The following is a 26644-nucleotide window of genomic DNA, read 5'->3' on the forward strand; positions in this document are numbered from 1 at the left end:
ATCAAGTGGATTTCCTCAGTCATAGACTGGCATTGGATTACAGGCAAATCTGTCTTTTTTTTGCACTTTTTGCATTTTTACAAACAGAATGTTACAAACTGACTCTGTGTTGAGCAAGTGTATAGGTATCATTTTTCTGATAGCACATGTTCATATGATAATTCTGTGCTTCATTTTGGTGATTTTTGTAAAATTTCAAACTTTTTTCATTAGTATTATATCTGTAATCAGTGATTTTTGCTATTACTATTGTAATTGTTTTGGGATTTCATGAACTGCTCCCATATAAGATGGTGAAGTTAATCTATAAATGTTGCGTGGGATTTGACTATTCCACCAATGGGCTCCTCCATTTCTCTCTTTCTCCTCAGGTCTCTTCATTCCCTGAGACATAACAATACTGAAATTAAGCCAATTAATAACCCTACAATGGTCTCTACGTGTTCAAGAGAAAGGAAGAATCAATTAATGAGGCAACCTTCATTGCTGTCTTATTATAAGAAATTGTTACAGCCACTCCAACCTTTAGCAATCACCACCTGGATCAGGTAGAAGCCAATAGAATCAAGGTAAAATTCGCCACCAACAAAAAGATCATGACTCGCTGACCACTCAAATTATGGTTAGCGTCTTTTAGCAATAACATATTTCTAATTAAGTTATGTACATTTTTAGACATAATACAATTTCACAGGTAATGGGCTATACAATATACTATAAACATAACTTTTATGTATACTGAGAAACTAAAAAAATTGTGTGACTTGCTTTATTGTGAAATTTGCTTTATTGTACATTTGCATGCAATGTAAGTTCATTGGAACTGAACCTGTGATATCTGTATAATATGCCTGTATATGTTTCCTACTTCATGGGAGCATTAAAAAGCAAAACCAAGAAGGGAGAAAAAAAGTTTTCATTTAGAAATTTGTTCCTGTAGGAACAATAGATGTATTTTCAACCCTCTCCTTCTCTTCCTCTTCTTTCTCCTCCCAAGAATGCTATATAAATTATAATAGTCATGAACAAAATTTTTTCCTTTACTTTTTCTAAGCATTTCATTTCTTTCACCATGTTTTCTTATGTTTGTTTCAGTCACAAGAAATTAAATAACAATATGAATAGCTGTGTGACAATATTTATAATAATTTATATTATAAAATATAAATTTTATAATAGGGATCTATTCTAAATTGAGGCCAAAACCTCAATTTGACAATAAGGAAGTCTGGTTATTTAGACTTATTTATTACTGACAGGACCCTGCACAGGTCATTTTTTATCTTGGCCTCTACATTGTCATCTGTACAATGGAGCAAACAGAAAGAAGTGAGCCAAGCATTTTAGCCATTTCCATCTTTACTATAAATCTAGTTATTCTTAGTTTAAAAAGTTTTATCAAAAACCCCAATTCTTCCCATTACTTTTTTTTTTTGGCTTGGAATGAAAACCTATGGCGTCCTGCAAGCATTTGTGAAGCACCTACTATGTGCCAGGCACTACAGATATAAATTTAAAGATGAAATTATCTCTGCCCTCAAGGAGGTGATATTTATCAGTGGAACTTACATGAAGATAATAACTTCTGTCATAATCAGAAAGATCTTGAGGATTCAACTTCAACATTATAAAAGGATTTTTGGATTATATTGAACTGAGCCCATGTTGCTTTCTTGGTTTTCTGAGGATAAGGTCCCTTTCAGTTACCTACAAGGACAACAAACATTTATTAAGCACTTAACATGTTGAGAAAATTGTGTTAGGGATTAAGAGAGAATTTCATCATCATGAAGTATACTAGTAGGGGAAATCTAATTTTGTTCATTTGTCCAATTCAATCGTGTCCAATTCTTTGTAATCCCTTTATAGCTTTTCTTGGCAGAAATACTGGAGGGATTTGCCATTTCCTTCTCCAGCTCATTTTACAAATGAGGAAACTGAAGCAAATAAGGTTAAGTGACTTGCTTAGGGTCACACAGCTAGTATCTGAGGTAAGATTTGAACTCAGGAAGATGAATCTACCTGACTCCAGGCCCAGCATTCCAGTCAGAAATTTCCTGAGCTTTCAAAAATCTTACCTCTTTGGTTTGTTTTGTGCTCGCCCAGAATGTTCTCTGAGAAACTTGGAATATATTTCATATCTAAATCTCTGCTATTCATGGTTAAAGGATCCTTTATTCCCAAAGAAGCATTCAAGGTAACAATTTAATCACCTTAAACTTTGAGAATCTCTGAATTCTTTCAAGGTTTAGCTCAAGAATTATTTTTTACACAAGATAGCTTTTGCTGTTGTTTGTGATATTCCCCATTTCTCCTCCAATTATCTTTGATTTATTTTTTGCAGAATAATGTGTGTATGTAGTGTATGTATAATTTCCCCAAAAGGATGTAAGCTCCTTGTGAATGACAACTATCATTTCTGTCTTTATTTTGTGTTTGAGTGAGAAGAACTAGGGAGAAATTGTGCATTCCTGGACAGTATCTATCTAAGAGGGAGGGAAAATGACCTAAGCAGAATAAATCGGGTGGACAGGTAAAAGATCAGGAGCTGAGCAGAGCCATTTCACTATATTGAGAGGGTTTTTCCTACTGCTCTTTTTTGCTCTATCATGTATTCTAACAACAGTCAGTCCTTTAAATGTGTAGATTTGTATTTCTTTTGATTTCATTGTCATCATGATGTTTCTGATCTGTTATTAATTCATCACAATTTCTTAGTTCTTTTTGTTCAACAATTCCTCAGTAGCACTTTTGTTTTCTTCAAATCTGGGTAGCACAGCAGCAATATATTCCTCAGTGGATGGCTTTTCCTGCAAAATGGATGACTTATCTAGAATATTTTTATTCAAACCATCCTCTCGCCCAGCTTGACACAGAATAATCTTTCCATCCAAATAGGTATCCTACAAAGAGGCACGTGTTCTGTGAGAAATTGTGCCCCCCGTTTAAACTTTCTAGGAATCTTGTTCTGAAGTCTGCTACAGTTGGCACAGATTTGGTAGTTAATACTCTTAATTGTGTTTTTGTTTTTTTTTTGAAGAAGTGGATGAGATTCTGCCAATGTACTTACACAGATTCTGTTAGTTTTGCAATATACAGTGATCTTCTCATGGCTTTCCCTTCATATCGACCTTATGCCAGCTGGTGAAGTAGGGATCCACCAGCAACAGTATTTCAGGAGAAATGCCTCTGGTACCAACTGCCAGTTGCCACGGCAAGCTCAGCCTTCCACCAGATCCAAGAATCTCATACCCAGGAACTTATAGCTTCATTAGCCCAAATGGCTTCTGTAAATTATCATTATTACTAGCTTCTACAGACTTTATATTATTCCACAGAAGATGTAAAACACAAAGAATTCCAAAACACTTGATAAACTTCTATTAGTCACATCTTCCATCCCAAGTACCTGAACAGGCCTCGAGCTTTACACTATTACCCTGAGGATTTTGAACTTTTTTAACTTGTGATTGCTGCCAAGGCTCCCATAAGACCTACAGAGTCTAAATAACTCACAGTAGTAGTGGGGATAAGAGTCCATGTCTTTGCTCTTCCACAAGGGAATTGTTGTTGTTCATATTTGTCAATAGTATTCAACTCTTCATGACCCCATTTGGGCTTTTTTTGGCAGAGATATTGTAGTGGTTTATAGTTTCCTTCTCCAGCTACAGATGAGGAAACTGAGGCAAACAGAGTTAACTGACTTGCCCAAAGTCTCACAGCTAAGGAACATCTGAGGTGAGATTTGAACTAATGATCATGAGTCAACCTGAAGAGCAACTGCCCTTGCTCTTCCATATTATAGAAGGAACAGGAGAAAAAAGCATTTATTAAGTACTTACTGTGTAACAGGCACTGCATTAAGCACTTGATTCTCACAACAACCCTATTATTATCTTCATGTTAGAATTGAGGAAACTGGAATAAATGGAAGATAGATGACTTGCCTAGCTTGCCACTAATAATTGCCTGAGGCCATCTTCCTGATTCCAAACCCAGAATTCTATCCACTGCCATCTAGCTGCTTGGTTCTTTGTTGATTCTCCATCTCTGGGACCAGGTACTCCTTCTTTCTAAGAAGTTGGAATTACAAAGACACTTTCTTTCAAAGGTTGAGCCCCAGCAGAGCAGGGAGGTGACTCAGTGGATGGGGGGTAGAGAGGGGTAGCCGGCTGGGTTATTTGTCCCTCCCTCTCAAAGGGGACCATGATATTAGGGAAGTGATTTCATGTTCTGCAAGTGAGTTGGATTTGACTGAGGGAGGGCTGTGCAAGGTCCCCCGCCTCAGGTTCCCCTCCAGAGCTATCTGGGTCCAGTGGCCAAACGTAGATCCAGATGACTGGAGATGGCCCTGGATGTAATGGGAGACCTTGGTCTTTTTAAACTAAGGTCTTTAACAGGTCTGTTTGAGGCCACACCCATTCAGGGATCAAGGCTAGTCTTAAATTTTACAAGATTTTGAGTTCTGAATTTTTCTGCCTCCTCTCTTTCTAAAGTGATAGGCAAAATGAAACAGGTTATATATGTGCAATTATGTAAAACACATTTCCTTATTAGTCATAGTTGTGAAAGAAGAAACAGATCAAAAGGAATAAAAAAACCATGAAAAAAATTAAGTAAGTGAAAAAAGTATGGTTTGAACTGCATCCAGAGTCTATCAGTTCTTTATCTGGATATGAATGGCATTTTCCATCATGAGTTTCCATCATTGCCTTGGATCATTGTGTTGCTGAGATGAGCTAAGTCATTCATAGTTGATCATTACATAATGCTGATGAAACTGCATACAATGTTTTCCTGGTTCTGTTCAATTCACTTTGCATCAATTCATATAAACCAGATTTTTCTGAAATCTTCCTGATCACCATTTCTTATTGCACAATAATTTTCCATTACATTCATAAACCACAATTTGTTTAGTCATTCCCTAATTGGTGGGCATCCCCTCAGTTTCCAATATTTTGCCAACACAAAAAGTGCTGCTATAAAGGTTTTTGCACATGGAGATCCTTTCCCCTTTTTAATAATCTCTTTGACATACAGACCTAGAGGTGACATTGTTGGATCAAAGGGTACATAGTTTGATTGTCCTTTGTTCTCTTAGAATAGTTGGATCAGTTCACAACTCCAATAATGCCTTAGTGTCCCAATTTTCTGACATCATTTCTAACATTTATCATTTTCCCTTTTTGTCCCAATTGTCTTTCTGGTAGAGGGGTAGCAGGCTGGGTTGTTATTTGTCCTTCCCTCTCAAAGGGGACCGTGATATTAGGGAAGTGATTTCATATTCTGCAAGTGAGTTGGATTTGACTGAGGGAAGGCTGTGCAAGGTCCCCTGCCTCATGTTCTCCTCCAGAGCCATCTGGGTCCAGTGGCCAAACGTAGATCCAGATGACTGGAGATGACCCTGGATGTAATGGGAGACCTTGGTCTGTTTTGTTTGCATTTTTCTAACCAAAAGTGATTCTAACCAAAAGATAGCTTTCTCCATCTGAAAACTGCCTGTTCATAACCTTTGACCAACACTATATATTTTATAGCATTTTGTGCTTTTAAAAGTATTATCCATCATTTAATTTAATTTCATGGGTTGTTTTGTTTTGTTTTGTTTTTGCTTTTGTATCCCCAACACTTTAAACAGTGTTTGGCAAACAGTAAGTATTTAATATACACTTTTACTTTCATTCATTAATTCACTTATTACCTCTTACCAACACCTCTTATATCATGTGGTAAAGAGCACAGGCAACTGAAACATTCTCCTTCCTTTCCCAAGCATGCATTAGCATTTCTGAGTAGAGAGAGGACAGAGTAAGCAGGTTGATTCCAAATAAAAAGAATTAACTACTTGTTAAATTCCATAATTCTATCATCAATTATTATGGTTTTTTTCAGTACCTGAATGTCAGGTCTGCTCTTAGTTCTGCTAAGATTCTGCTTTTCTTTCTCTAATTATCTCTCTTTTATAGCTTAGGAAAAAGAAATAGCTCCGAGCCTCATTAGCTTGAGTCAGTCAAGATATGAAGGTGAAACTAAGACTTCAGAGCTCATCCTCAATAAGATATCAATGTTCCAACAAGTTTACAGACCCAAGAACTCCAGAAGTTGATCCCAGTCCTTATAAGAAAGTATTGATAAGATTGCCTATAATTTTAATAGGAGATTCAATCAGTGTCCCAAGAAATGGCCTCCTGCTTTTGATAAGGTTTCCTTCATCAACTCTTAACAACAATATTACATGAAAAGTGCATGAAAAAAGGTGTAAAACAGTGCAGGTCTAAGGAAATATGTGAAGGGTCTGATCCCCTCATGGATGCTTGACAAATATTAATTGAAAAAATGAAAAATAAATTCAAGATAACTTTAGTTGAAATGTAATATCTGTAGTGTACAGAATGCTAGCATACCTAACATCAGAAGGATTGGGTTCATAGCCTATTTCTGGTACTTACCAGAGATAAGTCACAAACTCTTGGACTTGAGCTCCCTTATCTTGTGAAGTGTAATAATCATACCCATACTATCTGTCTGACAAGATTATTGAGAGACTTAAAAACAATATTGTTTGTAAAGCACTGCAAATTTTAAAGCAAATATAAATATACTGAATTTAAAGTAATAAACAAGAGACATCTGTGCCCTATATTAGACATCTAACTTTTTGATATAGATAGCAGACAATCTCCTATCTTGAATTGCTAGTCAAGTAATTTCTATCAATAGGAATCCCATGGATGAGGAAGCTAAAGGATTAAAAAGATTGACAATACTATGATTTACCATTTCATCTAAACACTATTAGTTAACTCCTTGTCTTTTTGTCCTGTTACCACTAAAGCCTTGAAAAATCCTTCATAACCTCCTACCTTTCCAGTCATCTAACATCTTCTACCCTACCACATTCTTTAAGATACCAAAAAATGGGTCTCCTTAGTTGGCCACTGACTTTCCATCTCCTGACTTCCAGCATTTTAACTAGCTCACCTCTCCCCCTTCACTTCTCTGACTTTCTTCAAGTACCAGCTAAAATGTCACCTTCTACTGGAAACCTTCCCTAATCCCTCTTCTAGTCTTTTTTTCCTGTTTATTATTCCTGATTTATCCTAAATATAGCTTGACAGTACAAAGTTACTTACATATTCTTTTCCCTATTAGATTGTGAGCTCTTTGAGAGCAGCTACTGTCGTCTTTTACTTTCTTTGACTCCCAAGAGCTTAGCTCAACCCAGGCTTAATAAGTATTTATTGACTGACTGACCCTTAATTCCCCACACTTTCTCTGTTCCTTCTCACCATACTGTTAAACATTGCTGGAGGAAGATACCAATCAAGTTGACTGTATTTATTATAAATATATTTATTTAATCTTAACTGGGTCTCACAACATGATGACAATTTCTTCCCTGACTCTATATCACATTCTCCACTGTGACTATTATAAATCTTCAATTTTCCTATCAGCAGAGGACCTTCTTTCCTACTCTACTCTGAAAATAAAAGTTAAACATCGAGAGTTTCATCTTCTATCTTACTCCATACTTTAAGAACAACTTTGAGCAATTCAGTTATTTTGACTAATATATATATATATATATATTCAAATTAACTATAGAGGACCTAAGAGGGAAAACACTATGCATCCAGAGAGAGTTGGTAAGTAGAAATAAATATATAAATAAATATAAATATAATAAATATATTACATATAAATGTAATAAATATATAGAATTGTTTTATGTGTACATACATGTATATGTATATTGTATAAATATATACATACACACACACAGAAATATCTGTTTCTAATGGTAGTCATCTTTATCAGCTATCTCTAGGATAGGAGAGGGAAGGAAGAAAAGAAGACTATAATAAAAAAATAAAAAAGTTATATGGTAACTTAAAAGGGATAATAAGTTATATATAACAGATTTGCAGTTTCATGTGCAAGCATCTCTTTTCTTCTATTCTATTATGTTATGGAAATGTTTGTCTTATTCCGAAATTCAAAATAGAATAAATTAAATTTAAAAATAAACAAATAATCATACCCAAGTCCTTCCTATATAAAATCATCTTTTTTACCTAGTACTGCAATCTCCTTAAGCTATCATCTCTTTTTTTCACATAACTTCTTTTTTTTAATTAAAACTTTTTTATTTTTGGGGACATATGCATGGATAATTCAACATTAACCCTTGGAAAACCTTGTGTTTCAATTTCATCCTCTCCCCCCCTTCTCTCACCTCTTCCCTTAGATGTCAAATAGTTCAATATATTTCACATAACTTCTTTAAAAAAAAGTTCTCTACATCCATTTTCTCCATTTCCTCATTTCCCACTCATAAATCTTTTACAGTCTAGTTTCTGACCCCTGACTCTACTTCTCAGCTGAAACTGCTTTCTTAGAGATTAACAGCGATCTCTTAACTGTTAAATCCAATGTCCTTTTTAAAGTCTTCATTTTATTTGGACTCTTCTGATACTGTTTCTTCCCTTGACTTTTATTAAACCTTATCTTGGTTCTTCTCAACTATTTGATTACTCTTCAGTCATCATATTTATTTAACCCACACATTACTTTCAGAAGTGTCCTGCCTATTTGTGTTTGCATCTGAACTTAATTTTGTTTTCTGTATTTTAATTTTTTTTTTTTGCTGAGGCCATTGGGGTTAAGTGACTTGCCCAGGGTCATACAGCTAGGAAGTGTTAAGTGTCTGAAACCAGATTTGAACTCAGATCCTCCTGATTTCAGGGCTGGTGCTCTATTTCAATGACTCTCTTTTTTGGTCATCTCTATCATTAATTCCTTCTTCTTTTCCCAGTCCTTTCTCCCAAATAAACAAACTGAGGGAAGGAACATCCTTTTAATAAATAAACACAGTCAAACAAAATAAATTCATATTGTAATCATGTCCAAATTTTCTGCAGTGTGAGTCCATCATCCTTCTTGTAGGAAGTGAGTAATGTGCTTCATCATGGATCCTCTGGAGACATGATTGATGGGTCATTGCATTGATTCAAGACTTTACTTCTTTGAAAAGTTGTTTTCTTTACTGTGTGCTATTCTTATATAAATTGTTCTGGTTCTGCTTATTTCTCTCACATCAGTTCATATACCTAGAATTCTTTAATCATTTCTTAGGGCACAATAATATTCCATTGCTTCATATATCACATTTATTTAGACATTCCACAGTTGATTAGAAATCTCTCATATTCTACTTAGCATTTTTTCTCTTTAAGTCTTCCTCTAAAGGATTAGGGAAGATTCCTTTGCTTGTGAATATTCCCTCTCTAGTGTTAACTCTTGCTCCTATCTACTCTACTTCATCTCCTCTAGTTTCTTTGTTGAATTTAAGGTAGATTCGGAATTCAATTCATATCGTGCAACAAGAAATTTGGTTTTATACACATATATTGTATCTAGGTTATACTGTAATACATTTAATATGTATGGGATTGCCTGCCATCTAGGGGAGGGAGTAGAGGGAAGGAGGGAAAATTTGGAAAAGAAGTGAATACAAGGGATAATGTTGTAAAAAAAAAAAATTTACCCATGCATATGTACTATCAAAAAAAATTATAATTATAAAATTAATAAAAAAAAAAGAATTTAAGGTAGAGGTTGTTCCATATGTCTTAGTGCAGTTTTAAACTAATAGCTTCTGCATTAAGACTTTTGGGACATGCAAGTGCAAAAAATGTTTGTGGCAGCCCTTTTTGTAGTGTCAAAAAACTGGAAACTGAGTGGATGCCCATCAGCTGGAGAATGACTGAATAAGTTATGGTATATGAGTGTTATGAAATATTATTCCATAAGAAATAATCAACAGGATGATTTCAGAGAGGTCTGGAGAGAACTTACATGACTTCATGCTAAGTGAAATGAGCAGAACCAGGAGATCATTATACACAGCAACAATAAAACTATACAATGATCAATTCTGATGGACGTGACTCTCTTCAACAATGAGATGATTCAAATCAGTTCCAATTGTTCAGTGATGAAAAGAGCCATCTATACCAAAGAGAGGACTGAGTGTGGATTCACAAGATAGCATTCTCACCCTTTTTGTTGTCATTTGCTTACACTTTATTTTGTTTCTTCTTTTTTTCTCGTGTGGCACAATAATTGTACAAATACATATGCATATATTGGATTTAACATATATTTCAGCCATGTTTAGTATATGTTGGACTACTTGCCATATAGGAGAAGGTGTGGGGAAAAGGGGGGATTGGAACACAGGGTTTTGCAAGGGCTAATGTTGAAGAATTGTCCACTGGTTGTAAAAAATTAAAAGCTTTAATAAAAAAAAAAAACTTTTGGTATACTGTATAATTGTAGACAAAACTGTTTCTCTAAATGTATGAAATTTTTCTATGTCCATTTCAGATGAATAAAGATCATCTGATGTCATTCTTCCCATCCTTTCCTCCCTATCTGTGTACTCTTCTTCTCATCTAATTATGAGAAATAACAAATTCCAACCCCTTCTTCTTTCTTTCTATACATGTATTCCTTTTACCCTTACTTATCTATCCCCTTTTAAAACCTTCAGAACACAATCCACCCATTTCCAAGACCTTTGTTTTTTAATTCTCTCAATATCCAGTAAAGACATTGAATAACCATTTGTTTCTTCTTCCCCTAATAACATTCCATTATCATATAGCCCCTTACAATTGTTCAAATAAATTTAGCTTCATAGTTTCCCCTGGACTCGTATTTCAAAATTTCTACTCATCTATGCTCTTTCCATCTATTCCATTGGAGATCAAATTTCCCCCCTGTAAAATTCACCTTTGCAGATAAATTATTTTTTGCATTTTACCGTTGAAAGTATTGTATTTCAAGATTTCCCACTTATAGTAGAAGCTTCTGTGTCATCTACAATCCTAAATATGATTCCTTGGTACTTGCACTCCTTATTTCTATATGCTTATAGTATATAGAAAGGTATATGACATGGGAGCTTTGGATTTTGGCTATACCATAGCTGGGACTTGGCTTTTTGTTTCTTTCAGGATGTGATTAATGGATTCTTTCTATCTTCATTTTGTCAACAAGTTCTAATAGATATTGGCAGATTCTGTTATCCCTTCTTGACTTGTTTTCCAAATTAGATGTTTTTGATATCAAATATATTGCATTTTATTTTATTTTATTTTCAATCTTTTGATGTTATTTAAATATTTCTTACTGTCTCCTGGAGATAATGATTTCTGTTTAGTCCATTCTAGTCTTCAGGGAGTCTATTACTTGGGAAAGGTTTACCACTTTTACTTCTTATAAATTTATTCTTTTTCTAGATTTTTTTTTTATGCAGAGCTCTTATTTCATTTAAAAAATATAATTTCATTTCTTTTAAGAATTCATATACTTGTGAAAAATCCATTCAATCTGGGTCATCTGAGCTCTTACTCTAACTTCTATCTTCAGAGGTCAGGCTTCCCGGGATCTTAATGTTTCAGGGGGTTGGATCTTCAAAGCCCCTCTATGATGCACAGAGTTAGAGCAGCCATCCCAAATGTTCATAGGGACTATTTGTGTCCAATCTGTGGCAGAGCATTCTGAGTCCATCTTGGTCTCAGTCCAAGACTGACTCAGCACTGTCAGACACGTTATAATTCCACTCTAACATGGTGATGTCATTTTGGTACTCTTTAAGAACTGGGGCAGCTAGGTGGCACAGCTCAGAGCACCAGCCCTGAAGTCAGGAGGACCTGAGTTCAAATTTGACCTCAGACACTTAACACTTCCTAGCTGTGTGACTCTGGGCAAGTCAGTTAACCCCATTACCTCAGCAAAAAAAAACAAAAAAAAAAAACCAAAAAAAAAAAAACTAAGGACAACATTCAATGATGTCTTAAGACAGCGTGCTAGGGACCTCTGGGAGCCTGGGTTTTCTTTTCCTTTTTTTAAAAAAATTCAATAATATTTGATTTTCCAATACATTTAAAGATAGTTTTGTAAGACTTTGTGTTCCAAATTTTTCTCCTTCCCTCCCTTTCCTTCCTCCTCCCCAAGAGAGAAGGTAATTTGATGTAGGTTAAATATGTGCAATTCTTTTAAACATTTCCATATTTATCATATTGTGCAAGAAAAATCAGACCAAAAGGGAAAAAATCATGAGAAAGAAAAAACAAACAATAAGTGAAAATACTATGTTTCAATCCATATTCAATCTCCATAGTTCTCTCTATTAAATTGTTAAAAAGATCCAGGTACATCACAGTTGATCATCACATAATCTTGCTGTTACTATGTATAATGTTCTCCTGGTTCTGCTCATTCAGCATCAGTTCATGTAAATCTTTTCAGGCTTTTCTGAAATCAAAATTTCTTTAGAATAATATTCCATTATGTTTATATACTATAATTTATTCAGCCATTCCCCAATTGACGAACATCCATCAATTTCCATTTCCTTGCACTACAAAAAGGACCGCTCCATTTTCACACATGTGGGTCCTTTTCCCTCTTCACGATCTTTCTGAAATTCATTGACACTGCTGGATCAAAAAGTATGCATAGTTTTATAGATTTTTGGACATAGCTCCAAATAGCTTTTTACCAACAATGCATTAGTGTCCCAGTTTTCTTTCATCCCCTCTAACAATTATCTTTTCCTGTTATTTTAGCCAATCTGAGAAGTGTTAAGGAGTTCTTAATTAGCATTTCTCTAATCAATACTGATTTAGAACATTTTTTCATATGACTAGAAATGGCTTTAATTTCCTCATCTGAAGGCTGTCTGTTTGTATCCTTTGACTTTCAATTGGGGAATAACTTATATTCTTAAAAATTTGAGTCAGTCTTCTATGTATTTTAGAGATGAGGCCTTTATCAGAAACATTAGCTGTAAATTTTTTTCTCCAGTTTTCTGCTTCCCTTCTAATCTTGGAGGCATTGTGCAAATTTTGTGCAAAACCTTTTTAATATAACATAATAAAAATGATCCATTTTGCATTTTATAATGTTCTCTCCTTCTTTGGCCACAAATTCCTTCCTTCTCCACAATTCTGATAGGTAGACTATCCCTTGCTCTCCTAATTTGCTTATAGTATCATTCTTTTTTTTTTTTTTTTTTTTTTTTCCTGAGGCAGTTGGGGTTAAGTGACTTGCCCAGGGTCACACAGCTAGGAAGTGTCTGAGAACACATTTGAACTCAGGTCCTCCTGACTTCAAGGCTGGTGTTCTATCCACTGCGCCATCTAGCTGCCCCCATAGTATCATTCTTTAAGTCTAAATCATGGGGCAGCTAGGTGGCGCAGTGGATAGAGCACCAGCCTTGAATTCAAGAGGACCTGAGTTCAAATCTTATCTAAGACACTTAACACTTCCTAGTGGTGTGACCCTGGGCAAGTCACTTAACCCCAGTCTTAGGGGGAAAAAAAAGTCTAAATCATGAACCCATTTTGATCCTATTTTGGTATGTGTGTTAGATGTTGGTCAATGCCTAGTTTCTGCTATCCTATTTTTCCAACAGTTTTTGTCAAATAGTGAGTTTCCCAAAAGCTGGGTCTTTGGGTTTATCAAACACTATAGTCATTGACTATTGTGTCTTGTGAACCTAACCTATTCCACTGATTAGTACCAAATGAACTTGGGTTTTCTTAATAAGAATACTGCTGCCTTGATTGTGGCTGCTTTCCAGGGCTTCCACAGTCCCACCTGGGAACTTTTTGACCACGCTAGAGCTTTCTTGGGAGTGTGTGGGGAAGTGCTGAAAGACAGTCAGCTTTGCTAGCTCTAAACGGAGAGCCCTTATCTCTGGATATATTGCAAGGCTACAGACTTGGTTGTTAGGGATATTACTAGCTCTCCTTGTAGTTCTTTTCATATTTTCTGTAGAATTCAGGCTGATTTTTGATATAGTTCTAAATCTGAAGAAGTTACCATAGCTTTTCATTAGATTTTTTTTTAAATCATTATTGAGTCAGCTGAGACTTTATTGTTTTTGCTGAACTAGATGTGTGGGATTTGAGCTGTCGACCTCTATTCAAGAGACCATCGTGACTAGAAGTTCCCTTTGTTTCTCTTTTATGGTTACAATTTGATTTGTCCTCATTAAGTGTCCACAGCAACTTGAATTTCTGAACTTGTACAATTGAGCTTCTTATTAAACATCATATTAGTGAGATAAAATGCCCCAGAAATACCAAAGTTACCCTGATGGTGAACTGAGGGGTTAAAGTTCCTTTAGAACTTAGATTAATTGTTTGTGTGGAGTGGGGCAGCATGACTGTCTCCATTTTACAGCTAAGACAATGGAGACAGACTGTATTTGAGGCCACCAGAGAAGCCATTGGCAGAACCAAAATGAGAGCCTGAAGTTCCTAATGACCTAGTCCTGTAGTCAAACCACAAAGCCACATTGCTTCCCATTTCCGCTGTTTCAGGGCTGGGCTTGGAACAGAAAGCACTGTACTCCCACCAAGAGCTGAATGGTGATTTGCCATTCACAGTCCAGACTGCATTCAAAGAGTCACAGACTAAACCAGCTCTCAATTGCGGGTGAAAGCTTGTTATCATGTACACGACCCATTGATCTGTTCCGACAATGACTCCTGAATTATATGGCCCTTGAATGTTTGTTGCCAGAATAGATCTATACTGTTGATGAGATGATAAGTACTTACTGGAAACAGCTGCCTGATATGACTCTGGCCATTTTGTCTCAATGAAATACTCCATAGTCCCATTATTCATAGGATGGCTCATAAATCTCCTCCAACATTCCTCCCCCAGCTTAGTCTTAGGGTATCTTGATAAGTCTGAATTGAAGAACATTGAAATACAGTGCCTTAACTTTTACAGCAAAGCTTATTTTCCCAAATAAATTTTAAAAGCTGTAGTGTCTTGGAAAATATTTCCAATCGGCCTTTGTTAGTTCTTATACCTTTCTCTGATTTGGGGTTTTCTTAGACTTTCCCCATTATCCCTAACTCTCTTTCTGCAGTACATACCCAACCAATGATATCTGGTAAATAGCAAAGGATAAACAAGAGTGAAAATACAATCTTAACTGTAAAATCGTTTAAGGTGAATTCACAAGTCCAAGCCCATCATCAATAGAAATAATTTTCAAATTGCAAATTGATCCTCCAGGAAAGCTCCTGAAAGCCCACATTATTGTGTGCAACAATTCTGGGAACATTTTAATCAGTCACTCTAAGCACATGGTACCCTCCATGTAGCTTATGACTTTTGCAGTATGAAGGGGTCTTCTCGTTAGCAATGACATTTCCCTTTGGCTTTTCTGCATTCCAGTAGACACTTTTAAATGGGAAGTTTCTCAGAACTCTAGGAAAGGCTGAGCCCAACTGAGCATTCAATTATATGTCCAAGGGGTTTGGGGTATCAAATTCTTCTGCTTGCTAATGAAAACTGGATCCATGAAACTTTTTCCTATTTGTTTCCCAAATATTAACTTTGAATTTAAATTATCTCCATAAGAAATAGAGCAGTGTGTGTGTGTGTGTGTGTGTGTGTGTGTGTGTGTGTGTGTGTGTACCCTATGGATCTGCTTCATGGTCCTACAATGATGCCATTTATGGAGATCTCCAGATTTATACAAGTGCCCCTCTGAAAGGGGCTTGATTAATTTCTTAAATTAATTTGAGACTTTGTGTTTATCAAAATAAAACTATTTCTTGGTGACAAAGAATTGTAAAATGAGTAGATGCCCATCAATTGGAGAATAGCTGAATTAAGTTATGATACATGAAAATAATGGAATATTATTGTTCTATAAAAGATGATGAACAGGCTGGTTTTAGAAAGGCCTGGAAAGATTTACATGAACATTTATTGAGCGAAACAAGCAGAACCAGAAATACATTATACACAATAACAGCAAGAATGTGGGATGATAAACTGTGAAAGAGTTGTTTCTTCTTAATGGTTTAGTGATCCAAGGCAATCCCAACAAATGTTGGATAGAAAATGCCATCTGTGGCCAGATACACATGGTCCTCCTGACTTCAGGACTGGTGCTCTATCCACTGCACCACCTAGCTGCCCTAAAATACACATTTCTTTATAAGAGAAGAAAAAATCAAAACAAAAGGGGAAAAGCATGAGAAAGGACACATACATACACATGTGTATTTTGAGGCAGCTACATGGGGTGCAGTGGATAGAGCACCAGCCCTGAAGTCAGGACTGTGACCTCAGACACTTAATACTTCCTGGCTGTGTAACCCTGGGCAAGTCACTTAACCTCAATTGTCTCAGCAAAAAGCAAAAAAAAGTGTATTAAAAAAAAAAAATATATATATATATATATATATATATATATATATATATACATAATGAGAAAAAAAGGAAAGCAATATAAAAAAGGGAAAAAGAAAGCTATTTGCAATTCAATAAGTTCAATTAACTCTCAATTAACTTCATTTTTTCTGAATGTATCTTATAAAATAACATCCAGACTATGATTTCTCACCTTTCAATAAATCAATTAAGAAACACTTATTAATCACCTACATTGTACCCGGCATGGTCTGAGTACTGGTAATACAAAAAGTGGCAAAAGATAGTTCCTGCCTTTAAGGATCTCACAGTCTAATAAGGGAGACAATAACAACAAAAAGAAGAAGCTATATATATAAAGCAAGCTATCAACAGGATAAATAGGAAATAATTAAAAGAGGGAAAGCACTGGAATTAAGAGGGGTTAGGGAAGGCTTCCTATAGATGAGATTCTATTTGGGACTTAAAGAAAGCCAGAGTTCAGTAGTTGGAGTTGAGGAGGGAAACAGTCAGAGAAAAGGCCTGGATCCAAGAGATGAGGGATGGAGAGGAGGAGTCTTGCCTATGGATAGAAAGCCAATGTCTGGATTGAAAAGTGTGGACTGAGGAGTGAGTGTAAGAAGATGGGGTAGATGGAGGAGATGGGGGGAAGGGAGGGCAAAGTGATGAAAAGCTTTGAATGCCAAACAAAACATTCTGTATTTCTAGTAGGAAGCTATTGGAATTTATTAAATAGGGGAAGGGAGAAAATGTGTGTGTATGAATGTGTGCAACACATAGGACCTGAGGTTTAGAAAAATCACCTTAGTGACTGGAGAATAGGAATAAGGACCAGCAAGTTGTTAACAAATAATGAGGTAGCCAGGGGCTGTCCTAGAGTGATGGCAATATCAGAGGAGAGAAGGAGGAATATTTGAGAGAGATTGCAAAGGTGAAATCTTCAGACTTTGTAATAAACCACATCCACCAAACTCTACCTCTACTCTCTATTTTATACTGCCCTGTTGTTGTTTGTCCTTCTTTGTCCAAGAGGACCGTAGCCCTAACCACTGCTTCTACCTGAAAGCTAATGGAGGCCCTGGACTCTAACAGAGAAGCATTGAAATATGTGTATATGTATTTGTATATGCATATGTATATTGTGTATATTTATATATATGAATAATCATTGAATGTGCAAATATGCATAAATTAGAGATAAATAACCATATAATAGTCACACAGAACATGTTGTAGATATGCATAATATGCTCTACCATACTTAACACATCCTAGCCATTTATGTAGAAGCAATCCAATTCTACCTGGACATTTTGCTCTGTTGTTGCTCTGTTGTTGCTTTGTTGCTGTTTGCTTTCTCCCCACCTGAAGTATCCTCCTCGAACTTTCAGATCTCCAGAAACAGAGACTTCTTTTCTTCCCCGTGGGTGGGATCTCTTCCACTTTGGAGCCCAGCCTCAGGGTGAAGCTGTCTTGATTTGTGAGTGAATGAGTGCAAATTCACTTCATCTACTATATTTGGCCAGTCTCAGGCCATGTTTCACCTCCAGTCCCCTCAACGGGAAGCCTAGGTGGTCCTACCTGAATATCTTGCCATTACTGTCCTGCTTCCTCAAGCATATACAACCCTTCTTCCCTTTCCAAAAACTTGTTGAGGAGCAGTAAAGAAATCAACACTATCTTTGCTACTAAAACAGGCGTGACAATTGACTGCCTTAAAATTCCACATATTATGTTTTTGACTCATTAGACTAAAATGCAGCCTCCCTGACCATCGTTTCTCTTATATTGTCTACCCCATTAAAATGTAAACTCCTTGAAGACAGAAACTGTCTCACTTATATTTGTATCTCTAGCACTCAGCATAGTTTCTGGCACGTAAGTATTCAATAAATGTTTTTTATTTCATTCTTTATTAAGCTGAACTTCAATCATAGAATTTACCAAAACCTAACATTTCCATATTGTTCATGTGTATTTAAATTGGTGTAGACATATAAATCATTTATATGTTAGAGATAGACACAGAACATTGTCTATGTGGGTTATACATCTCTGTGCCCTTATGACATGTATATAATACATGCATGCTTATATAGTATATGACATGTTACATTACATAATTTTCACATTGTTATATATGATCTTTAAATGTATATATGCATACATGCTCATAATATTATCTCCTGTGTATTTAATCATAGATAAATTACAGATAATATATTTATCTATCATGAATGTGCCCTTAAATACCCTGTAGCAATAAAACAGTTGTGGACATATAGAACATGTTAGGTCTTGGCAAAGGTTCTGGCTAAAGTCCATACTCTGGTTAATAATGGCATAGGTGAACAATGATGTTAGCCAATCAAATCTAACTTGCGTACATAAATATTAAATTTCAGAGATACAATCCAAAACTTGAAGTCTCTTGACCTCAAGTCCAACATTCTCCACATCATCCATATTCCCCTCAAAAAATATTTATTGAATACCTATTTATGCAGGATACCTTGCTAGGTGCTGTGGGATAGAGATGAGACTGATAGTATTTCTAGCTTTGTAAAACTTCTTCACTAGTGAGAAAAATATAAGGGAGTGTTAAAGAGTTATAGAGTTCAGAGGAAAGAGAAATTACCTAAGACTGAAGAAACAAAGAAGGCTTTAGGGAGGAGTCTCTGCTGAGACTCATCACTATGAAATGTAAAATATTCTTCTGAAATTTAAACTTATTCCTTAAATGTAAACAATGAATTTTAAATATCAATTCTATAGAGCTGATAACTCTACCTGGTACAAAAAAAGGGACTTCAAGTTCAACAAATTTTGCCCAATATCCTATTGTAAAATTTCTTCTTTTGGTGGTCTAGACAAGCTTAGGCATTTGCACTATAAATAGACATTTAGGCAGTTCTTAAGAAGCATATGATGGGAACGTCTTAAAATTAATGTTATTTACCTGCTAGGATGTAAATGCTAAAAGGATGTGGTCTGCATTATGGACAAGGGCTCTGTAAAATGTGATATTAGAAAATGGAAATTTTACGAGTTCTGGGAACAGAAACAGGTAATGTGAGTGAAATGGGGGAGAATTCTATTTTTCACTGGATTGCTAGAACTTAACAATAATCACAATTACTTCTTTTAATCATGAATTTTAAAAAATTGTAGCTCTCCAGGGCTAATTGTTCTTTCTTTGCTTCCTAACCATTGAGTTAGTTCCTGTCAATAAATGTTTGTGATTATAGAAGTCTTCTCTTCCACTGATGTTTGTGGAGCTTGTCAGATTTCTATGGGACTCTATTATACCAATGTCAGAGCCAGATATTGTCTGAGCTATCACATTGTGGCCACCCTTACAAGGTCCCCATCTATATAATATAAATTTTTTCTTTCTTTCTTTCTTTCTTTCTTTCTTTCTTTCTTTCTTTCTTTCTTTCTTTCTTTCTTTCTTTCTTTCTTTCTTTCTTTCTTTCTTTCTTTCTTTCTTTCTTTCTTTCCTTCCTTTCTTTCTTTTTCTTTCTTTCTTTTTCTTTCTCTCTTTCTTTCTTTCTTTCTTTCTTTCTTTCTTTCTTTCTTTCTTTCTTTCTTTCTTTCTTTCTTTCTTTCTTTCTTTCTTTCTTTCCTTCCTTTCTTTCTTTTTCTTTCTTTCTCTCTCTCTCTCTTTCTTTCTTTCTTTCTTTCTTTCTTTCTTTCTTTCTTTCTTTCTTTCTTTCTTTCTTTCTTTCTTTCTTTCTTTCTTTCTTTCTTTCTTTCTTTCTTTCTTTCTTTCTTTCTTTCTTTCTTTCTTTCTAATAATACCTTTCTTATTGGCCTATCCTCTAAATTGATATAAAATCCTTATTGGAGGATAAAACATCAATCCTGAAGTCATTGTTTCCAGAAGGTTGCTTTTGTTTGTTTGTTTTTTGCTGAGGCAATTGGGGTTAAGTGACTTGTCCAGGATCACACAGCTAGGAAGTATTAAGTGTCTGAGACCAGAATTTGAACTCAGGTCCTCCTGACTTCAGGGCTGGTGCTCTATCCACTGCTCCACTTAGGTGCTCTTAGAGAATTACTATTAAAATGAAATTAGATTTTCTTTCTCCTTACTCCCTCATACACATCCCCTGTCCTAGTTAGATCAGGATTCTTACTGTCTACTGCACAGCTTGCTCAGTCTTACTTCTGAATGTTTGTTTTTAGTGATATTTGATGCTGAAATTCCCTCTTCTTCTTTTTCCTCCTTCCAAATCTTTTTTAAGAGCCAATTTTAGAAATACCTTTTATATGAAGTCTATCAGACTGCTTTAATCCATAATAATTTTTTCTGGACTTCTGTTACCCACATAGACAATACTCTCATCTTTGAACCTTATTGCTCTCTAATCTCCCATGTAGGGCCAGCAAAATGTAGATAGAGTGCTATGCCTGGAGTCAAAACAACTCATCTTCTTAAATTCAAATTCAGCCTCAGACACTTATTACCTCTGTGACTCTGGGCAACTTACTTAACCCTCATTGCCTCAGTTTCCTATCTGTCAGATGAGCTGGAGAAAGAAATGGCAAATCACTTCAATATCTAATCCCCCCCCACAAAAAAAAGCCAAACCTAATAGGGTCACAAAGAATTGGGCATGACTGAAAAACAACTGAACAACAAAATCTCCCATGGTGTTTTATTTCCTCTCCATTGATTGTTCTTTAAGCTCAGTAGTCATATATTATATCTCTTCCTTTCCCTTAATGTTTTTTTACTATAATAATTTTTGTGCACTTTAAAAATATTTGTTGAAATTGATCATTGTTAAAAATAGAAATTGTAAACTTTATCCATATGAAAAGCTCCAAACTGTCCTTTATCTATTTTTCTCACATCTTTTTTGTGTACATGTTATCTCCCTTGAGAAAAATATAAGTTTCTCGAGGGCAGAGACTCCCACTTCTTTCTCTGTAACTCCATTGCCTAATGCAATACCTGGTACAGAGTAGATACTTAATAAAGATTTTCTTTAAGATAGATGAGGAAATGCTTAATTTGACTAGATTATAAAATTGTTGTTATTCTTCCCAATCAGTTAGCAAAATGGTTTTCAGGGCTCATAGCCATAATTTTAAAAGAACAGAATTAGAAGAAACCTTACTCTTTTGAGTTTGGTCCATAGAAAGTATTGTTGGACTTTGTCCAGATGCTGAACAACTGAATGTGCCAATGATAGAGGGCCAGGTCTCACACCTGCAAAAGAGACTTGACTGCCTATCACTCTGTCGACTTTCAATCTGGAATAGAATTTGATGCCTTTGTGGCTCCCAGAATTGGTTTGTCAATCTTGTAAGTGATGTCTGCCTTCCAAACACAATTTATCTCCATTTATGAAAAGGTATTATTAGACAGCTTGCTGCTGAGATAGCAAATTTGTTAGGGCTTTTAGCTCTGGGCCATCAGTGAGGATTTGGGGTTGCAGATGTGTTGTTTTGCAAGGGGAAGGTCTATTCATGGTCTTTCTCATCTTGGCTTGTTTTCAGCCTCTAGCACTCTGCTGAATCTGTAAAAGAATCAGTAGTCTGCTAGCAACCAGGAGAATTACTCCTCCTTGGATATTTCAAAGACTCAGTCTGTTTACATGAAAGTTTTCTGAAAGGCTAGAAACACATCTTCACACAACTGATACAGGCCCTAACAAAACAATTATATGGTAGAGAGGAGGTAAAATCATGCAGACTCTCTACTTTCTCATTTGCAAGTGGGAGAAATGAGCAAAAGAATGTTTCCATGCTCTGACAAATACTATTTGCTTTGCCAAACTGACCTCTATATTTTTGGCTTCATTGGCCCAACCTTGTGTTTTTTCTTTAAGTTCTCTAAATTTCCTTTCCTTTTCTACCTCTCCCTTCTTAACAGGTTTATTTAGGTGTCTAGTCACTTATTGCAAGCCTAGGTTACAATTGTTAAGTTTTAGAATTGACATTTGAACCCCGGCTTTCCCAATTCCAGGTCTAGGACTCTATATTTATCACACTATCTGTCAATCAAATGAAATTTTCCTCAAACTTCCTCAAATCTGTTTTCAGATTTTCTTTTCTTATTTTAAGTTTTACTTATGCCTTTGATTTTATATCAAAGTTATTTCTGGAAATGTCCCCTCCCCACCTCTTGCATCTTGAAATTGAACCATCTCTTGTAGAATCTGCAATATTCTGTCCTAGTGGAATAAAAGTTTTTTTCATTCATGGTCATGATATTGTTAATTTGAAAATGCTTTGAAAACTCTATAGTACTAGCTCATCAGACATGTTGTGATATCAATTACAATAGCAGCATAAATGTTTATAACACCAAATAATCAACCGGGTAATAAAAAGTAATTTTCAATGCCCACTATTTAATGGGCCCTTTGTTAGGTACAAAGAAAATAATAATAAAATTTAAACAGCTTCTGCTCTCAGGAGCACTTGATTGGAAGAAGACAATAAAAATAAGTATATACAAAAATTAGATAATTTTGGGGAGACAGGCACTGGGGTCTAGGTAAATCAGGAAAAGTATCATAGAGGTCATGTTTTTTTAGCTGAAATCTGAAGAAAACTAGAGATTCTAAGAGGTAGAGATGAAGAAGGGATGAATGGGACAGAGAAGAGAAATGGAATGTATTTGAGGAATAATAAGAGAACCAGTTTGGCTGGACAAAATAGTGCATGAATGGGAGTCACGTAGAAATCCCCCAGATATAACTAGATCTTCATTTTGAATGCTTGAGCTTTTTTTTAGACAAAGTAAAAAATGGGCTCTGAGCCCCATTACCAAGAGTAAGAGCAGGGCTTGACCAATATTACTTCTTGTCCTTGAGAAATAGAAATTAATTTTATTTTATTAGTTTATATATTAGGAAAGCAGTTTTTAATCTCATTAGCATGCATTTTATCAACTGATTATTCTTGTTTCTTGTTATATGTAGGCATCCTATTTGCAAAAGGTGGCACAAATTGCTCTAAACCTTTCCTCTTTCATCTTTTCTACTCTTCCTGCCTCTACCCTATTTGTCCTTTTTTCCACCTTTCCATTTGCTGAGAGTGAAATCAGCTATAGTGTGTTGGATGACTTGATCTATCACGTTGCTGATCTCCAGGACCTCTCTTGCCTTGAAAGACTCATATTGTGTAAGCAGTCGTGTTGTTGCTGGTCAAGTAACTTCTGTAACTTAGCAACTTCCTCCTGCTTTGTTAAGTTGGACTGTTCAATCTCCTTAATGAATAAGAGCATGAAGCCAGGTAATTGATGCTTGGATGTTTAGCTTATGAATAATTGACTGTCTGGGTAATCCTAGATACATTTCCTCGATCAGATTGTGCAATGGAACAGCCATGTCATACCCAGTGGAGAATTGTTTTTTTTTTTTTTTTTAATCTGTTTTATGATGTCAGAAATCTGCTTTCTTGGTCCCAAGATTCAGATGAACAATGGAAACAATAATCTTTCCACAGCTAAGGTATTTTTCATCTTTTCTTGAGAAGGTGTTTGCATTTCACCTTTAGTTTGAGTTAATACACAAGCTTCCCTTCTTTTACATGTCTTTTAAAATACCTTTTCCCACATACATTGTTCATATTGTTGTTCAGTCATTTTAGTCAATTGACTCTCCATCATCCCATTTGGGGTTTTCTTGTCAAAAATTTTGGAATGATTTGACATTTCTTCCTCCAGCTTATTCTATAGATGAGGAATTGAGGCAACTGGAGTGAAGTGACTTGTTCAAGGTAATAGGTAATAAATATCTGAGGCCACATTTGAACTGAGGAAAATGAGTCTGCACCACTCACATACATAAGGGGAAGCAATATAGTCTAGTGGAAAGCAAAGGACTAGGAATCAGATATGGCTTGAGTCCTGGCTGAGGTTCTGCCAATCACTTGATTCTGAGCTTCAACTTCTTTGACTGAAGAGACTCAAGCCATTTTCTCTCTCAAATAAATATCTTAAATGGGGTTGACTAAGACTAGTTGACCCATTTGATTCCAGCATATTGATAAGGAGACAAAGTTATTTATTTGATTCCTATAAGGGCTAAATCACTCTAGTGTGTCAAGTCAAGGGCTTATGATTTGCCAGTTACTATGCAAAGTAGTAGTGTTGCAAATAAAGCCAAAAAGAAAGATAACCCTGCCCTCAAGTAACTTGCATTCTAAAAAGGGAATATAACATATAATAGGGGGGCTGAAAGCAAATTACATGGTGACAGCTTTCAGAGAATGAAAGTTGGCTTTCCTGGGCTCTTCCTTAAATTAGAGGCTGTGGAAAGAACTCACCAATGAAAAAATGGGCTATGGTATCTCATGATTATAGATTAGACCCCTAATCACAATCTGGCAAAAAAAAATACTTTTAGTCACATAGGGAACCAGATAAGAGATAGCAACACAAACTCATCCCTTCTACCAGAAAACCTACTACTAGAAAACTACTATTTAGTTTACTAGGAAACCAGATTAAATAGTATACCTTTCTGAAAGCAAAACAATAACACATTTATATTTGTAGAAGAGTATATTATTATAAACTATAATGAACCTACTAAAGAGAATTATTAAAATAAGGGCATAAACCTAGAAAATGGAAAGGACTAAAATCATGCCTCCTTAAAATCAACAGATTCTTTTTAGTATGACAGACTGAAAGGACATGATAAAAGACAGATTTGGAAAAAGTTTTGAGCAATTCATGAAACAAAGGAAGGCTAATAGATGGAAAACACAAATATTTCACAAAATAATAAAAGAACCAGAGAAAAGTCTCCAGCAAGATGGGTAGATATCATCCAAGAAAGCATGGATAGGAATTACATAGAATGAAAAGGCATGGAGGGATTGAAACTCATGCCGATGAGTCCCAACATAGATAAGATCGCCTCTCTATTGATGCATTGAAGTAACCCTTAGTCATTTTAAAGAGTCAAGATATTACACACACACACACACACACACACACACACACACAAAGGAACTATCTCTTCTGTCTCACCACTGAGATCTGGCCCATTATTATAACAAGCTTGAAGAATTATGAAGGAAAGCAGGGATAGAAATATACACTGGAATTAGAAATAATGGAAATGCAGTGAGTCCACCATTACAGTATGGAGGCAGTCATATGAGAAGATCACTGAATGGAATCAGAAGACCTTTGTTTAAACTTCCATCTCTGCCACTTGCTTCCTAGGTGATATTTACCTCTCTAGGTCTCAATTTCTTTATGAAAAGATTAGATTAAAGGACTGCTATTGTCCCTTTCAGCTATAAATCTATGAACCAATAATTTTTTCTCTTAAGATTCCTTTTTACTCTAAATTTATGAAAAATCAAACATTTATTTTTGATTTTTCAGTAATTGTTTTTCCATTTACATTGTCATAGTACTGTGTTATCATTTTCTTTGCTTTTACTTCTTTTTTTATCAGTTTTTATCATCACATGTATCATTCTTCTTGTGCCATAGTAATCCATTGTACACATATTTTTAACTTTAATCTGCATTATTGACACTTTTCTAAGTCTAGAAATTAACCAAGCAGTGAATGAAGTCCTGTAAATCCTCACAATGAAATTTTAACAATTGGCTCTAGATAGAGCTGGCTGCAACAAACCTCTGGAAAAATTATACCAAGAGGCAGTATTTTTTAACTAATAATCTTTTCCTAATCTAAAATTTTGGACCAGGATTTAAATTATCATGCTATTCACTACAGTTGTTTGGAATTTTTAAAAGACCATTCCAATGCATTTAAAGGACTTTGTCCTACTGAGGGAACCAAATAAAACCAGAGTGGAAAGGCCATTCATTCAAAATAAGGAAATATTATCTACATTAATAGCTAAATCCTAAAAGAAAGGAGGAATGTCCAAATTCTCTGTAGTTGATGATAATCAAGCTAATCAAACCTATGATAAAATGATGGAGAAAGCTCTATTGTACAGAGAGAATGCCAGCTTACTGGCTAGCTGTGAGCTTCTAGACTTGTCATCTAAAAACCCAATAATTTAAAAATAAATAAATAAATTATGAATTATGTATAAGGAATGAAAGCAGGTTAAAACTAGCATTTTGTAGTTGATACCTCAAATTCATTAATAAATAGAATACATAAGATGATATATAAAATAACAGATAAAATGAAGTGATATTTACATTTTATACAATATTTTAAATGAATAAAAATCTATTTTCTCTTCTTCCCATATTTCCCCACTCTCAAAGAAAAAAAAGAAAAATGAACCCCTTTTTAATAAATTTGCATAGTCAAAAAATCTCTCTGTTAGTTATGTTTGAAAAATATATGTCTCAATATGAAACCAAATCCATCACTTCTCTATCAAAGGTGGATGACATGTCTCTTTTTGAGTCCTCTGG

At 35.3% G+C, this 26644-nt stretch overlaps 1 pseudogene; it reads right to left on the reverse strand.

Moving 5' to 3' along the window:
• Positions 1-2674: 2674 nt before the first annotated feature.
• The window catches only part of LOC141552869 (protein Abitram pseudogene), a 30322-nt pseudogene continuing 6352 nt past the window's right edge, over positions 2675-26644 (reverse strand).

The sequence above is a fragment of the Sminthopsis crassicaudata genome, chromosome 2, assembly GCF_048593235.1.
Source record: "Sminthopsis crassicaudata isolate SCR6 chromosome 2, ASM4859323v1, whole genome shotgun sequence".
In the NCBI taxonomy this organism is placed as follows: Eukaryota; Metazoa; Chordata; class Mammalia; order Dasyuromorphia; family Dasyuridae; genus Sminthopsis; species Sminthopsis crassicaudata.